This window comes from Balaenoptera physalus (assembly GCF_965194825.1).
Source record: "Balaenoptera physalus genome assembly, chromosome: 1".
Classification (NCBI taxonomy): Eukaryota; Metazoa; Chordata; class Mammalia; order Artiodactyla; family Balaenopteridae; genus Balaenoptera; species Balaenoptera physalus.
In genome coordinates this window covers 142,074,484-142,091,726 of record NC_138882.1, presented here as the reverse complement: position 1 = coordinate 142,091,726, position 17,243 = coordinate 142,074,484, and the positions used below count along the sequence as shown (strand labels likewise).

The 17,243-nt window shown below is 37.2% G+C and overlaps 1 protein-coding gene across 1 annotated transcript in view; it reads right to left on the bottom strand.

The window, feature by feature from the left end:
• Positions 1-11,504, bottom strand: part of L1TD1 (LINE1 type transposase domain containing 1) — a 449,271-nt gene extending 437,767 nt beyond the window's left edge. Inside the window, exon 1 of the mRNA XM_082453884.1 lies at positions 10,036-11,504. The gene's annotated coding sequence lies outside the window, so the exon portion shown is untranslated. The remainder of the gene's footprint in view (positions 1-10,035) is intronic.
• Positions 11,505-17,243: the final 5,739 nt, after the last annotated feature.

Below are 17,243 nucleotides of genomic sequence, written 5' to 3'. Positions count from 1 at the left end.
TTTGTAAATTAGAATTATTGATAAGTTAATTATAAATTATTAATAAGTATTTACTGAATGAATAAATGAATTACTAATAAATATCATAGAGTTTTTCAAGTATTTTGTTTTCACTTTCAAAAATTATATTTAAACTAAGAATACACTCAAATACTGCACCTTTCACTTAAGGTCTAAGTTAAATCAGCATATTCAATACTAAACTATACATGAAAACATGCTTTTTAAACTGTTTATTCAGATTTTATCAAAACAGCTTATGTTGTTAAGACAGTGGTTCTGAAGAATTTTATTATTATTTATACATTCTCCCACAGCAACAAATATATGTAAAATATTTATTAAGAAGATATCTTAGATATGTATAAAATATTTTGATATGCCAAGGATACTATACCATTTATGATAAATGTGAAATTTTTGCAAGAAAATGGCTATTATTAACATTTAATTTAACTTCACTTAATAGAATGCTATCTTGCTACACTTGAGATTTCTATTCTTTATTTGTAAGCCAAAAGCTTCCAGAATATATGCTAGGGTGCTGAGCATTCTGGTTTTTAGGAAGAATCAAAGGTGCTATGTTTTAGTTTTGCTTATTTATGCTGGCTTTAGTATACTTCAAGTCTGAATTTTAATGTTTCATTATCATAGTTCTTCTGTGATAACTAGATAGAATAAGAATTTTCTATAAAACAAATGCTTAATAAAGCAATAAACCTGTTGAAGGAATAAATTAGCAGGCAGGTTATGCTTTTAGGATATCTACACTACACAAAAGGTATTGTAGCCACTCTACCTAGTGATTAGGTTTATATTGCAATGTGACTCATAAGACTCACTGTACTGAATAAAAATTTAGGCAATTAGTGATCTTATTTCGTAGGAAGAACTGCTTGCTATCGTATATTAACACAGATCTCGCTCAATTAAAATTGCTCACAGTCAGCAAAAATAATTTCTGCACTGTAATGAAATAATGAAATAATTATATGCAAGGGAGGACTTGTGATCTTTTTAATTATTCTATTCTTCATTTTTAAAAGGGCTATTTGAAAACGTACTCTTATAATTGATTGCTATAAATCAGTCAAATGCATTCTAAGGATCATAAATATTCTAACTTTTAAAAGACAAAGAAATGCTAAATATTCAATGGAATACTTCAATATTCAGAAAATTTAATCTGGGGGGAAAGGATAGACTGCTCTTTGGAAAATAAAAAAGTAAATTTGTTGTCCCGTGAAAAATGAAATATCTTGAATGTCAGTAACAGAAAGGGAATTAACAAGAGATCTTTTTATTGTTTTTTAAGGTCATTAGGCTGTGAATTCTATAATTATGGAAATTGTCAGTCCAGTTCTGTAAGAATGTTTGCTCCCATCCATAAGGTAGTGGAATGTTCAATCAGTCTCTCTCGTGGGAAAGTTAGGTCATAACTGTAAGTGTACCAGCAAAATTGAATTAAGCAAAGAGATTTCATTAGTATTTATAGCCAGAAGGCATCTGTAAAAGTACAGGGCAAAGAAGTTATGTGGAAGTCAAAGGAGGAAAAAAAAATGGGTTTCTAGTGACAAAGGCGAATCTGAAAGAGGTATAAGTGGATAATGAATAAAAGCTATTGAACACTACTGCAAAGAGGGAGTTGCAAAGATGTCAAATATTGATTTTCTTGTGTATGCCTTTGGACTACATATGTAATTGTTTGGATTTGCTGTCTTCATGGTACAACAATATTTGTTGTTGTAGGTTAAAAAGCATGATGTGAAATAAACTAAAAACTAAAAACATGTTGGAGAATTGTAATAATCCTCCACTCAATATCTCATTAAGAGATTTCTGAATTTTCTTGCAAAAGAACACTTTTAATGAACAAAAATGTTCTATATTTTTCAAACAGAACACAAGATCCTTACTATTAATTATGTTATTGAAAATTATTTGACTTGCAGCATCACTTTAAATTAAACTAGGTTCTCTACTTCCTTATTTTATTGAATGGATATTCTTAAACCATATATCTAATTTTGAAAGTACAGTTAAATTATACTTTATTTTTTCAGTATGATTACAATTAATCCAATTAAAGCTAAACTGATAATAAAAATCTGATGTTACCCCTTTAAAAGAAATAATTCCTATAATATTTCCTTTTCACTGCTAAAACTCCAGAAAGAAAACTCTTATATTTTAAAGTCTATATAAGCATATAAATTTAATAACAAATTGCAAACTCAAGTAATCAAATTAACAATCAAGCTAGTATGGTCATTAGATAAACAGAATACTTTTTTCTGCTGTTTTCAGAGGTTATTTTCCCTTTGAACATTCAAGTCTTAACAAAGAATGTTAACTATCATAATGCTCTTTTTAAATAACAGATTCACTTGTTTCTTTTATCTGACTTTATTTGATTATTTATTAAGCTCTTGAATCATACTTATTAATATTACCTTGTTCTCCTTCCTACTTCAGGGAGTTTAGAAACAATAGCAAAACTCTCCAGGTGGATTTTATTGTTCTTAAAACCACAATGACCACAAACTGAAAAAAAGAAAGAAAAAAAAGTATGAGATGTTTAAGCATTAGAGGTGGACAGGGGTACAGATAAAGAACAGTATAATATATGGCAGAAGCCTATCATTTTACCAGTGCAGAAAATACTAGGTAGGACAACTGCAGAGAAAAGAATTTCTGCAGCACAAACAAATTTCTGATTTTATTTTCAATGTCTCACTTTTAATGTTAGTAAATATTTAATAGCAAAGTAAAACAGAGTGACAACGTTGAGTCTATGTGAACTCTAAGACATTCTTTTTCCAGTGTTTTGGAAGCATGTAGGACACAAAGAAGATAATCCAGCAGTAACGGCAGCTCCTCTCTGAGGTAAGTACTTGCTAGGAACAAAACATAATTCAGTTGCACTCTTCTTTTCTGAAAAGGTTGCTTGTGGAATATCCATCATAAAGTCATTTCTGTTTCTTAAGAGCTATTAGTGCCTGGCCCCTTGGCTTCATTAAGACACTCTTTTTCAATACATTCTTTTATTTTAGACTTCATCCCACTTCTCAGCTACAACAGGGCACGTTGCAATTTCTCAGCTCCCGAGGGAGATGTTAGCCACGCCCCCCGATGACTGGCATGCAAGGACAAGGTAGCAAAGGAGAGGAAGGTGGATCTGTTGGCATGAAGTCAAAAGCATTTCTTAAACCCCAGAGGTTAAAAGGGAGTTTGGCCAAGCCTCTGAGACAGAGTACTATATCACTCAGCTGACACTAACATTACCATGATCCCCATTAGGAGGGCATGGGTCTCCCCCCTGTTAAACTCACCCAGTGTTCTGGGGGAGCTAAAGAAGCCAGAAGTTTTGAGAGTCCCTGCCACCAGACCTCAATGTTGCCTAAGCAAGCATTAAGAGATTATGGTAATAACAGGTTTGCTTACACCAAATAAAAGGTTTCACTAATCAAGCCATATTGAGATAAGCCTGTCACTGGACAGAGGAGACCAGAAATCAAATGCTGTGAAAGTCCTGACAGATTGTTAAATAGAAACCCTTTAAAATAGAATTTAATTTACTGTGATATTATAGATATTTATGCATCAATAGGCAAGTGCAGATTGAGTTCAGAGGTCAGCTCTGGTACTTGAAAAATAAAAGCACAGGATGAAACAAAAGGTGACAGTTACCTTTGTCTGAATTAGGGTTCATTAGACTAAATGGAAAGGTTCTAACTGATTCATGTAGGGAACTGAAGCACGGCATGGGATGTGGTGTGCAATATTGGATAACAGGCAAATCCAATTAAGGGATCTTCCTTCTGTTAAAGACTTGTCTACAAAAACAAAGAAAAAACCCCAAGGGCCAGCCAGAGAACAGCCCGGGCGGTTGTCTGTAGTGGCCCTCTTTCACAGTGCAGTAGGAGAATATATTTCCTTCATGGCATCATGGTTAGAAGTGCTAGATTTGGGAGTCAGTCCTGAGTTCAAATCACAGCTCTGCTACTTACCAACTGTATGACTTTTGGCAAATGACCTCACTTGCGCCTCAGTACCCTAATCAGTAAAACAGAGGTATTACCAGTACTAACTTCATAGAGCTGTTGTAAGGATTGGAAGAAAGTTTGCAAAGCACTTAGCACAGTGGCTAGCGGTGCTCAACAAACCATAGTTATTAATTCTTCCTTTTCCTTCTCTTTTCTCTCTCGCCTTCTTCACTTCTTCCAGTCCCTTTCTTTTTTTCCCGCTTCCTTTTCTCTTTTACCCCCGCCTGTTCCACAGCACCAGTTACCAGCACCACCAGGACCTCCAGGCATTGTGCAGCCTCCTGGGATCCAAGGGACTGCTGACCTCTGGTCTGCAGGCAGAGTTCAAAATGAAGTCATGAAAGGTCTGTTCATTCATACTGCCTCATTCATGAAAGACTGTTGGAAGTTCCCTTGGCTCTAGAATGTCTGAAACTTGCTTGTTCAAACTAAAACAATTAAGTTCCAGATTCTACCAAATTGATCCACAGGTACAATCTTTCCTTCCAGTCCAATCAGCACTTTGCCACAAATCCCTTACTGACCAGTAGCTAAAATAATTGTGACAAATCACTAAGGAGATTTGATTAATGAATTTTTTTAGAGTCCCACACCCTAAATGTTTTATTCTTACAGTTTTACATTATGTAATTCAGTGTCCTAAATCATGTTTCCAACACTTCTGTACTTCCTGGGTTTTGTTTTGCATTTTACTGTTTCTTTTTCTTAGTGTCTCTGTTTCATTCCATTTATCCTGGTTGAAAGAAGGAAGTTTTTTATTTTATTTTTTTTGGAAGTTCTTTTTAAAAAGAGGTTTGAATAATATCTCAGTGAATAAAGGTGGTGGAAAGGGTCTCTGTAGAAAAACAGAGACCTTACCAATACATGAAAGTTAATAGGCAGGCAGCATACAGTCTTGTTATTACCCCTTGTGTCCAGAAAACAGCCAAGATGGATTCAAAATGCTACAAAGCAGCTGTGCAACTTTGAGAAAGTCATTTGTCATCCCACGCTGAGTTAGGTACTCCTCCTCTATAATCTGCATGTTTCCTGTGAATACCTGTATCAGAACTCTTCCCCCACTACTGAAATTACTCGCCCCCCGCCACTAACCTATAAACCATTCATGGGCAGAGATATCTTGTTTATCTATGTATTCTCTGGCCAGCAGTGGTGTTCTTGGCAAACATTTGCTGAATTGATCAAAAATATTCATATCTAGGCCTGAGTTAAATGATCCATTGAAACCCTCTCCAAGTTGATTAATTGAAGATGGCATAATTGACCTGTGTGTAAAGATAAAATGACTCAGACCACTTGAAATGATTTAATATTAAAACAACCTAAATACACATACACACAATGGAATACTACTCAGCCATAAAAACAATGAAATAATGCCATTGCAGCAACATGGATGAACATAGAGATTATCATACTAAGTGAAGTAAGTCAGACAGAGAAAGACAAATATCATATGATATTACATGTATGTGGAATCTTAAAAATGATACAAATGAGGAACTTCCCTCGTGGTCCAGTGGGTAAGACTACACGCTCCCAATGCAGGGGTCCCAGGTTCAATCCCTGGTTGGGGAACGAGATCCCGCATGCATGCCAAAACTAAGAAGCCTGCATGCTGCAACTAAGAGTCCACATGCCGCAACTGAGAAGTCCGCATGCCCTAACTAAAGATCCCACATGCCACACCTAAGACCCAGAGCACCAAAAGAAATAAATAATAAATAAATATATATTTTTTTAATGATACAAATGAACTTATTTGCAAAACAGAAATAGACTCAGACATAAAAAACAAACTTATGGTTACCAAAGGGGAAGGTGGGGGAGGGATAACTTAGGAATTCAGGATTGACAGAAACACACTACTATATATAAAATAGATAAACAAAAAGGACCTACTGTATACCACAGGGAACTATATTTAATATCTTGTAATAACCTATAATGGAAAAGAATCTGAAGAATATATACATGTGTATAACTGAATCACTTTGCTGTACACCTGAAACATTGTAAATCAACTATACTTCAATTCAAAACAAAACAAAAACAAGGAAACACAAAAGCGGTCAGTAAACTTCTCCTTAAATGGAAGTTTCCTCAAACATACCTCTCTCTTTTGAATTTGTTGGTGTCATTTTGGACTTAGTCTTTACTTAGTATTTTAATAGAGCCCTATTTTAAAGAGAAGTGGAAAAAGAAAAGTATGTTTCAATTCTTAGCTACCACCACTTCCTCCAATAACTACATTTAATTTTTCTGTTCTTCAGTTTCCTGTTTAAAATGAAAATACTGAAGATAGGCCAAGTATTCATATAGTTTCTGTTTCTAAGTCAAATAAAAACATCTCATCTCATAATAAAAATATCTACATCTATTGTTATTATAATTGCCTTTAAATTGAGAATGTTCAACTTCTGTCTTGTAAATTATATTAGTTATCTATTGCTGTGTAACAAATTATCCCCCAAATTTAGCAGCTTAAAACAGCAAGCATTTATTATCCCACATGGTTTCTGGCATCAGGAATCTGAGTGTGGCTCAGGTGGGTGCTTCTGGTTCAGGGTCTCTTGTAAGGTTGCAGTCAAGCAATCACCTGGTGCTACAGTCATCTGAAGGGTTGACCAGAGCTGAAACATCCTTCCAAGATGGCTCACTCACATGGGGATTGGCAGAAGACCTCAACCAGTTCCTCACTGGTTTTTGATAGAAAGCCTCAGTTCCATGCCACATGGACCTCTTATAGGGCTGTCCTAGCATCCTCATAACTAGCAGCTGGCTTCCCCAGAGTGAGGGATACAAGAAGTACAGGGCAGAAGCCACAAAGTCTTCTATGAGGTAGCCTCAGAAGTGATATAACATTACGTCTGCCGTATTCTGATGGTCACACAGACAAACTCTGATGCAACATGGGAGGGGACTATACAAGGCCATGACTGCCAGGAGGTAAGGGACCATCTTGGAGCCTGGCTACCACAGCAATAAAAATGAATATCCACACCAATGGAGCAGGGAAGAAATGATTCTTAGTTGTTCAGAGGGTGGAAAGCCAGAGTCCAAATGACTTCCTCAGAACTGAGATTAAACTCTACTAAACCACCTCAAATAATAAAGTAAGTAAGTGGATGAACTTGGGGTTCTGACTCCTTATTCAAGTTCAAGCTCCTCCATCAAAACAACTCACCAAAAACATATTCACTTGCCCAACTTCACCTACAACTGCAGCACTTGAGGTTGGGGGAAAATCACATTTCTCCTACACAATAAGCAACATCAATAACCAAGACACAAAAATGAACCCCACCCATGGATATAGAAGCTAACAGACACAGACTGGATATTCAGTGGACAGCACTTAATTTTTATACCAGTTCTTTTCCACATCTTAGCTAGTTACACAAGGATCATATGAAACTAGATTCTTTGATTCTCAGCTGAAGAGTACAAAAGTCTGAAACCTGTGGATGTGACAAATCCTCCTCCAACAAACAATAAATCTCCCATTCCCCCAAAAGGTAATTTTCCCTATACCTTACTTCCTATATCCTGCCAGGTAAAAGGAAAACTGGGAATTGAGACCTGGGTTCTAGCTCCAGCTCTATTACTAACTTGCTGTGTGATCTCTAGCAAGTCACTTGACATCTCTGCTCTTCAACTTTAAAGAGGCAGAAGTGGATCAAAAAAACTCTTCCAGGGCTAAAATAAATCCTATAATTCTGATTCATTTGTGCTTTCAGATGAACCCAGGTTGCTTATCCTTATCTACGGTCATTTGTGACTCTAACTGCATTGATTTCTTACTACATTGTGTCAGGAAGCAACAGGACAAAGGCCATATCGGAATTTATATTAGGGCTTTATCCACCCCACCCCTTCACAAAAATACTGCTGGAAAACGCTCTCTGATATTCACTGTGGGAAGCTCAGCAGAAATGAAAATACTCAGCCAGTAAGGTAAAACTATTCTGTGACCAATGGAACCAAACTGGAGATAAATTTAGACACGTGGCTATAAAAACCAATTTTTAAAAAATGTTTTTAACAAAAATTAATGATTGCTTGTAGACAGAGACAGGAAGATGTCTTTCCCCAAAGGATTCACTCTTCACAAAGTTTGGCAGTTTGATGAAAGACAGAGGAGTATGATTCCATGGCAGTGGAGGAAATGATACCCTCATCAGCTGGCAACCAATTTTCCTCAGAGGAGGTACTGACACAGCTAAGTCAGGCCAAAAGTTATGAATTCCCATGGGAAAAGAGTGCAGTGCAAAGAAAGAAGTCTTATCTATTGATCCTAGACAAGTCTGAAATAGAAAGGGAAGCCCTTTAACAATTTTCAAAGAAAGAATGGGAGGGAAGTAAGAAAATGAGGGAAAGAAAAAAAGTAAGAAAAAGAAAGGGTCGAGAAAGAAAAGGACAGGAAAATGCATGAATGAAAGAAAAGAAAGCAAAAACGGGGAAAACCTGTCCAGGACTAGACACTCATCAAGGGAGCCCTGATTGTCTTGTCCAATAAGGACCCTCTACCACCTACCAAAGTGCCTGGTATAGAACAGGTGCTCAGTAGATGCTGAATGAGTGAAGAACGAGGATAAAGCAACAAACAAAGAACAGTTTGGAAAAAGGCAGGATATTCACTGGCTTCCAGCTGTGTACTTACTCCAGCCAAAAATCTCACAGCTGAACAATAGATGTGAGCAAATGAGAGAAGGTAAATTGATCAGTACAAATCTATTACCCCTCTGGAAAAAAAGAATGAAAACACACATCCTACTGCTACATACTTTGTCACTTTTTCAATTTTTCTTCTGTATTTTAATAATCTGTATCAGGTAAGCACCTCCTAAATATTTTAGGATCTCATGTTTAAAAAAAGAAAAAAATAACATTTTTTATTTGTATACCAGTTCAAAAAAGTTTAATGGTTCCAAAAGAAAAGCGTTTTACTTGGACATAGACACCATACAAACCTCTATGTCTTTCTTAGGGCTCTATCAATATTTCACTATTAAAATAAAATTGTCAAGAAAAAGCAACTGCGTGAAACAAAGAGCATTTAAATGTTTTCTAGGATTTTTATCCTTCTGCAGAGTAAGGTATCTGTTTACAAATTTGGTTCTTTTGGTTAAATACAGACACAAGATCAAATTACATTGCAGTTTGAATCGTCAGTTCATTCCCTTCCACATATTATTTTAGATCTTGTTCTAACACAACTATCCCTTCAGGACCAGTCAGATTGCCATGGTAATTGCTCAGTGACCACAGTTGTTGCAACCTTGACACAGGAGTGACCACGGTTCTAGGTCAGCTTTCATTTCACTGAGAAATGAAAACACATTAACAAAAGTGGGACCACACACACACACACACACACACACACACAGAATCAGAAACACAATATCTGTTACAGAGAGGAAATAGAAAGAATAGCATCCATTTCAAGATCTCATAAAGACTCAGATTAAAAATATTATTATTAAAAAATATATATATATTATTATTGGAGATTAACCAAGATGGCGGAGTAGAAGGACGTGCTCTCACTCCCTCTTGCGAGAACACCAGAATCACAACTAGCTGCTGGACAATCATCGACAGGAAGACACTGGAACTCACCAAAAAAGATACCCCACATCCAAAGACAAAGGAGAAGCCACAATGAGACGGTAGGAGGGGCGCAATCAGAGTAAAATCAAATCCCATAACTGCTGGGTGGGTGACTCACAGACTGGTGAACACTTATACCACAGAAGTCCACCCACTGGAGTGAAGGTTCTGAGCCCCATGTCAGGCTTACCAACCTGGGGGTCTGGCAACGGGAGGAGGAATTCCTAGAGAATCAGACTTTGAAGCCTAGTGGGAATTGATTGCAGGACTCCGACAGGACTGGGGGAAACAGAGACCCCACTCTTGGAGGGCGCACACAAAATAGGGGACACAGGGGAAGGAACAGTGACCCCGGGGGAGACTGAATCAGACCTACCTGCTAGTGTTGGAAGGTCTCCTGCAGAGGTGGGGGGTGGCTCTGTTTCACCATGGGGACAAGGACACTGGCAACAAAAGTTCTGGGAAGTACTCCTTGGCATGAGCCCTCACAGAGTCTGTCATTAGCCACACCAAAGAGCCCAGGTAGGCTCCAGTGTTGGGTTGCCTCAGGCAAAACAACCAACAGGGAGGGAACCCAGCCCCACCCATCAACAGTCAAGTGGATTAAAGTTTTACTGAGCTCTGACCACCACAGTGACAGTCAGCTCTACCCACCACCAGAGCCTCCCATCAAGTCTCTTAGATAGCCTCAAACACCAGAGGGCAGCCAGCAGAAGCAAGAAAAACTACAATCCTGCAGCCTGTGGAACAAAAACCACTTTCACAGAAAGATAGACAAGATGAAAAGGCAGAGGGCTATGTACCAGAGGAAGGAACAAGATAAAACCCCAGAAAAACAACTAAATGAAGTGGAGATAGGCAACCTTCCAGAAAAAGAATTCAGAATAATGATAGTGAAGATGATCCAAGACCTCGGAAAAAAAATGGAGGCAAAGATCGAGAAGATGCAAGAAATGTTTAACAAAGACCTAGAAGAATTAAAGAACAAACAAAGAGAGATGAACAATAACTGAAATGAAAACTACACTAGAAGGAATCAATAGCAGAATAACTGAGGCAGAAGAATGGATAAGTGACCTGGAAGACAGAATGGTGGAATTCACCGCTGCGGAACAGACTAAAGAAAAAAGAATGAAAAGAAATGAAGACAGCCTAAGAGACCTCTGGGACAACATTAAACGCAACAACATTCGCATTATAGGGGTCCCAGAAGGAGAAGAGAGAGAGAAAGGGCCAGAGAAAATATTTGAAGAGATTATAGTCGAAAACTTCCCTAACATGGGAAAGGAAATAGCCACCCAAGTCCAGGAAGCGCAGAGAGTCCCATACAGGATAAACCCAAGGAGAAACACGCCGAGACACATGGTAATCAAATTGGCAAAAATTAAAGACAAAGAAAAATTATTGAAAGCAGCAAGGGAAAAATGAAAAATAACATACAAGGGAACTGCCATAAGGTTAACAGCTGATTTCTCAGCAGAAACTCTACAATCCAGAAGGGAGTGGCATGATATACTTAAAGTGATGAAAGGGAAGAATCTACAACCAAGATTACTCTACCCCGCAAGGATCTCATTTAGATTTGATGGAGAAATCAAAAGCTTTACAGACAAGCAAAAGCTAAGAGAATTCAGCACCACCAAACCAGCTCTACAACAAATGCTAAAGGAACGTCTCTAAGTGGGAAACACAAGAGAAGAAAAGGACCTACAAAAACAAACCCAAAACAATCAAGAAAATGGTCATAGGAACATACATATCGATAATTACCTTAAACGTGAATGGATTAAATGCTCCAACCAAAAGACACAGGCTTGCTGAATGGATACAAAAACAAGACCCATATATATGCTGTCTACAAGAGACCCACTTCAGACCTAGGGACACATACAGACTGAAAGTGAGGGGATGGAAAAAGATATTCCATGCAAATGGAAATCAAAAGAAAGCTGGAGTAGCTATACTCGTATCAGATAAAATAGACTTTAAAATAAAGAATGTTACAAGAGACAAGGAAGGACACTACATAATGATCCAGGGATCAATCCAAGAAGAAGATATAACAATTATAAATATATATGCACCCAACATAGGAGCACCTCAATACATAAGGCAACTGCTAACAGCTCTAAAAGAGGAAATCGACAGTAACACAAAAATAGTGGGGGACTTTAACACCTCACTTACACCAATGGACAGATCATCCAAAATGAAAATAAATAAGGAAACAGAAGCTTTAAATGACACAATAGACCAGAAAGATTTGATTGATATTTATAGGACATTCCATCCAAAAACAGCAGATTACACTTTCTTCTCAAGTGCGCACGGAACATTCTCCAGGATAGATCACATATTGGGTCACAAATCAAGCCTCAGTAAATTTAAGAAAATTGAAGTCATATCAAGCATCTTTTCTGACCAAATGCTATGAGATTAGAAATGAATTACAGGGAAAAAAACGTGAAAAGCACAAACACATGGAGGCTAAACAATATGCTACTAAAACACCAAGAGATCACTGAAGAAATCAAAGAGGAAATCAAAAAATACCTAGAGACAAATGACAATGAAAACACGACGATCCAAAACCTATGGGATGCAGTGAAAGCAGTTCTAAGAGGGAAGTTTATAGCTATACAAGCCTACCTAAACAAGAAAAATCTCAAGTAAACAATCTAACCTTACACCTAAAGGAACTAGAGAAAGAAGAACAAACAAAACCCAAAGTTAGCAGAAGGAAAGAAATCATAAAGATCAGAGCGGAAATAAATGAAATAGAAACAAAGAAAACAATAGCACAGATCAATAAAACTAAAAGCTGGTTCTTTGAGAAGATAAATAAAATTGGTAAGCCATTAGCCAGACTCATCAAGAAAAAGAGGGAGAGGACTCACATCAATAAAATTAGAAATGAAAAAGGAGAAGTTACAACACACACTGTAGAAATACAAAGCATCCTAAGAGACTACTATAAGCAACTCTATGCCAATAAAATGGACAACCTGGAAGAAATGGACAAATTCTTAGAAAGGTATAACCTTCCAAGACTGAACCAGGAAGAAAGAGAAAATATGAACAGACCAATCACAAGTAATGAAACTGAAACTGTGATTAAAAATCTTCCAACAGGGGACTTCCCTGGTGGCTCAGTGCTTAAGAATCCGCCTGCTAATGCAGGGGACACGGGTTCGAGCCCTGGTCCGGGAAGATCCCACATGCCGCGGAGCAACTAAGCCCGTGTGCCACAACTACTGAGCCCGCGCCCTAGAGCCCGTGCTCTGCAACAAGAGAAGCCACCGCAATGAGAAGCCCACGCACCGCAAGGAAGGGCAGCCCCCGCTCACCGCAACCAGAGAAAGCCCACGCGCAGCAATGAAGACCCAACGCAGCCAAAAATAAATTAAAAAAAAAAAAAAATCTTCCAACAACCAAAAGTCCAGGACCAGATGGCTTCACAGGTGAATTCTATCAAACATTTAGAGAGGAGCTAACACCCATCCTTCTCAAACTCTTCCAAAAAATTGCAGAGGAAGGAACACTCCCAAACTCATTCTATGAGGCCACCATCACCCTGATACCAAAACCAGACAAAGACACTACAAAAAAAGAAAATTACAGACCAATATCACTGATGAATATAGATGCAAAAATCCTCAACAAAATACAAGCAAACAGAATCCAACAACACATTAAACGGATCATACACCACGATCAAGTGGGATTTATCCCAGGGATGCAAGGATTCTTCAATATATGCAAATCAATCAATGTGATACACCGTATTAACAAATTGAAGAATAAAAATCATATGATCATCTCAATCGATGCCGAAAAAGCTTTTGACAAAATTCAACACCCATTTATGATAAAAACTCTCCAGAAAGTGGGCATAGAGGGAACCTACCTCAACATAATAAAGGCCATATATGACAAACCCACAGCAAACATCACTGTCAACGGTGAAAAACTGAAAGCATTTCCTCTAAGATGAAGAACAAGAAAAGGATGTCCACTCTCACCACTATTATTCAACATAGTTTTGGAAGTCCTAGCCACGGCAATCAGAGAAGAAAAAGAAATAAAAGGAATACAAATTGGAAAAGAAGAAGTAAAACTGTCACTGTTTGCAGATGACATGATACTATACATAGAGAATCCTAAAAATGCCACCAGAAAACTACTAGACCTGATCAATGAATTTGGTAAAGTTGCAGGATACAAAATTAATGTACAGAAATCTCTTGCATTCCTATACACTAACGATGAAAAATCTGAAAGAGAAATTATGGAAACACTCCCATTTACCATTGCAACAAAAAGAATAAAATATCTAGGAATAAACCTACCTAGGGAGACAAAAGACCTGTATGCAGAAAACTATAAGACACTGATGAAAGAAATTAAAGATGATACCAACAGATGGAGAGATATACCATGTTCTTGGATTGGAAGAATCAATATTGTGAAAGATATATACCATGTTCTTGGATTGGAAGAATCAATATTGTGAAAATGACTACACTACCCAAAGCAATCTACAGATTCAATGTAATCCCTATCAAATTACCAATGGCATTTTTTACGCAACTAGAAAAAATCATCTTAAAATTTGTATGGAGACACAAAAGATCCCGAATAGCCAAAGCAGTCTTGAGGGAAAAAAACGGAGCTGGAGGAATCAGACTCCCTGACTTCAGACTATACTACAAAGCTACAGTAATCAAGACAATATGGTACTGGCACAAAAACAGAAACATAGATCAATGGAACAAGATAGAAAGCCCAGAGATAAACCCACGCACCTATGGTCAACTAATCTATGACAAAGGAGGCAAAGACATACAGTGGAGAAAAGACAGTCTCTTCAATAAGTGGTGCTAGGAAAACTGGACAGCTACATGTAAAAGAATGAAATTAGAACACTCCCTAACACCATACACAAAAATAAACTCAAAATGAATTAGAGGACTAAATGTAAGACTGGACACTATAAAACTCTTAGAGGAAAACATAGGAAGAACACTCTTTGACATAAATCACAGCAAGATCTTTTTTGATCCACCTCCTAGAGTAATGGAAATAAAAACAAAAATAAACAAATGGCACCTAATGAAACTTAAAAGCTTTTGCACAGCAAAGGAAACCATAAACAAGACGAAAAGACAACCCTCAGAATGGGAGAGAATATTTGCAAACGAATCAACGGACAAAGGATTAATCTCCAAAATATATAAACAGCTCATGCAGCTCAATATTAAAGAAACAAACAACCCAATCCAAAAATGGGCAGAAGACCTAAATAGACATTTCTCCAAAGAAGACATACAGATGGCCAAGAAGCACATGAAAAGCTGCTCAACATCACTAATTATTAGAGAAATGCAAATCAAAACTACAATGAGGTATCACCTCACACCAGTTAGAATGGGCATCATCAGAAAATCTACAAACAACAAATGCTGGAGAGAGTGTGGAGAAAAGGGAACCCTCTTGCACTGTTGGTGGGAATGTAAATTGATACAGCCACTATGGAGAACAATATGGAGGTTCCTTAAAAAACTAAAAATAGAATTACCATATGATCCAGCAATCCCACTACTGGGCATATACCCAGAGAAAACCGTAATTCAAAAAGACACATGCACCCCAATGTTCATTGCAGCACTGTTTACAATAGCCAGGTCATGGAAGCAACCTAAATGCCCATTGACAGATGAATGGATAAAGCAGCTGTGGTACATATATACAATGGAATATTACTCAGCCATAAAAAGGAACGAAATTGGGTCATTTGGTGAGACGTGGATGGATCTAGAGACTGTCATACAGAGTGAAGTAAGTCAGAAAGAGAAAAACAAATATCGTATATTAATGCATGTATGTGGAACCTAGAAAAATGGTACAGATGAACCGGTTTGCAGGGCAGAAGTTGAGACACAGATGTAGAGAACAAACGTATGGACACGAAGGGGGGAAAATCGCGGTGGGGTGGGGATGGTGGTGTGCTGAATTGGGAGATTGGGATTGACATGTATACAATGATATGTATAAAATTGATGACTGATTAAAAAAAAAAAAAGAAATACCATCTCCCAAGCTTGGAAGTACAAGCTTGGAATGCACACAATTCACCAAAGTCCACCTTGCTTCAACTGAAGATGGGTCTTTGCCATCAATTCTCGATAAAGAAATCTTAGGGCAGTTCAGGGAAACAAGGAGAAGACAACAAGTCTTGAGGTCAGATTTTCTCCATAGGAGGGAGCCCAAGGATGGCATTCTAGTTGGAAGGAGAAAGTAGGAAACTTGTCTTGGTTGTGATGACATAGCAAGTGATCATACTGCCGCTTAGATCAGTGGTTTATTTGAGGGAGCTGATGGAAACTATGTGGGGACACCAATGCCTGTCCAATTTTTGTTGCTGCTGTGAAAGTGAGATTCTGCATTCAGGGAGATGATGTGTCTGACACTCATCGTTTGCTCTCAGGTAGAAGAGTTGAGTAAAAAGAACAAGAAGTGGAATTTGTTTTTATTAAGTAAGCATCCCTGCTGTGCTAGACAGCTTGCCAGTTGTTTTTTATACATTGTTTCATGTAAATGTTATAAAAGCACTATTATATTGATATGTGTTATCTATGTTCCTTTAAAAGATGAGGAAATTAAGACTAATTAACCCACCCAAGGTTAATCCACAAGCAAAGTGGCAGAGGCAAGATTGAATCCACACATTTCCGATTTCAAAGCTTTTGATCTTTCCACATCAGTTTCAAGCAGTACTTCAATGGATAAATTACAGAGTGGAAATGAATTTGAGATGGTCTGAAAGTTTCAAGCATGATGTTATCTGGGGTAGGACCAGGGAGAGGCCTGGTAATCACCTGCACAGAGGAAGGTAGAGTTTAATTATGTTAATTCCTCAAATCTAGAAAAGTAAACTTAAATTCAGAAAACACAAACTTCTGGGATTATTAAAAACAAAATCCAACCATCTTTCTAATTTTATATATGAACAGTTTTACTGTGAACTCTGAGTTTTCCTCTTTTAAAGGCAATGTTGGTAATTTAAAAAAAAAAATTATTATTTTTTTCTTCCATCATTCCTCTCTTTTAAGAACATGAAAAAGGTCACTTCCACACAGCATTTTAATCAGATATGCCTTTCTTTTCAATGAATTATATTCCTAAGTGGAAATAATCAAACCAGATAGACTGTTAATAACCTATGCAATGTTTTTCAAAGTGCATATTTTGTGGAAAATAAATATTTTAGAACAAGACTGAGAGATTAATTTTTTCTCAATAAAATGAATTTCAAATTATCTAATTTTATGTCAGCTTAATGTAAGCATTTTAATAGAGAAACTATAAACATGTTTATAATATAAGCCACCTTATGATGAATTGAAATGCATCTGTAAAATGAAAAAAATACACATACCAATTGAATCAGGCATCAAATATCAATAAAGACTGTTCCCTGACCACCCACATGCTAAGTAGAGTAGGATACAAATGAGGTGAGACACTCAAGGATATATAATACAAAATCGTATATATTCAAGCAATAAGTTTTGTATGTTCACA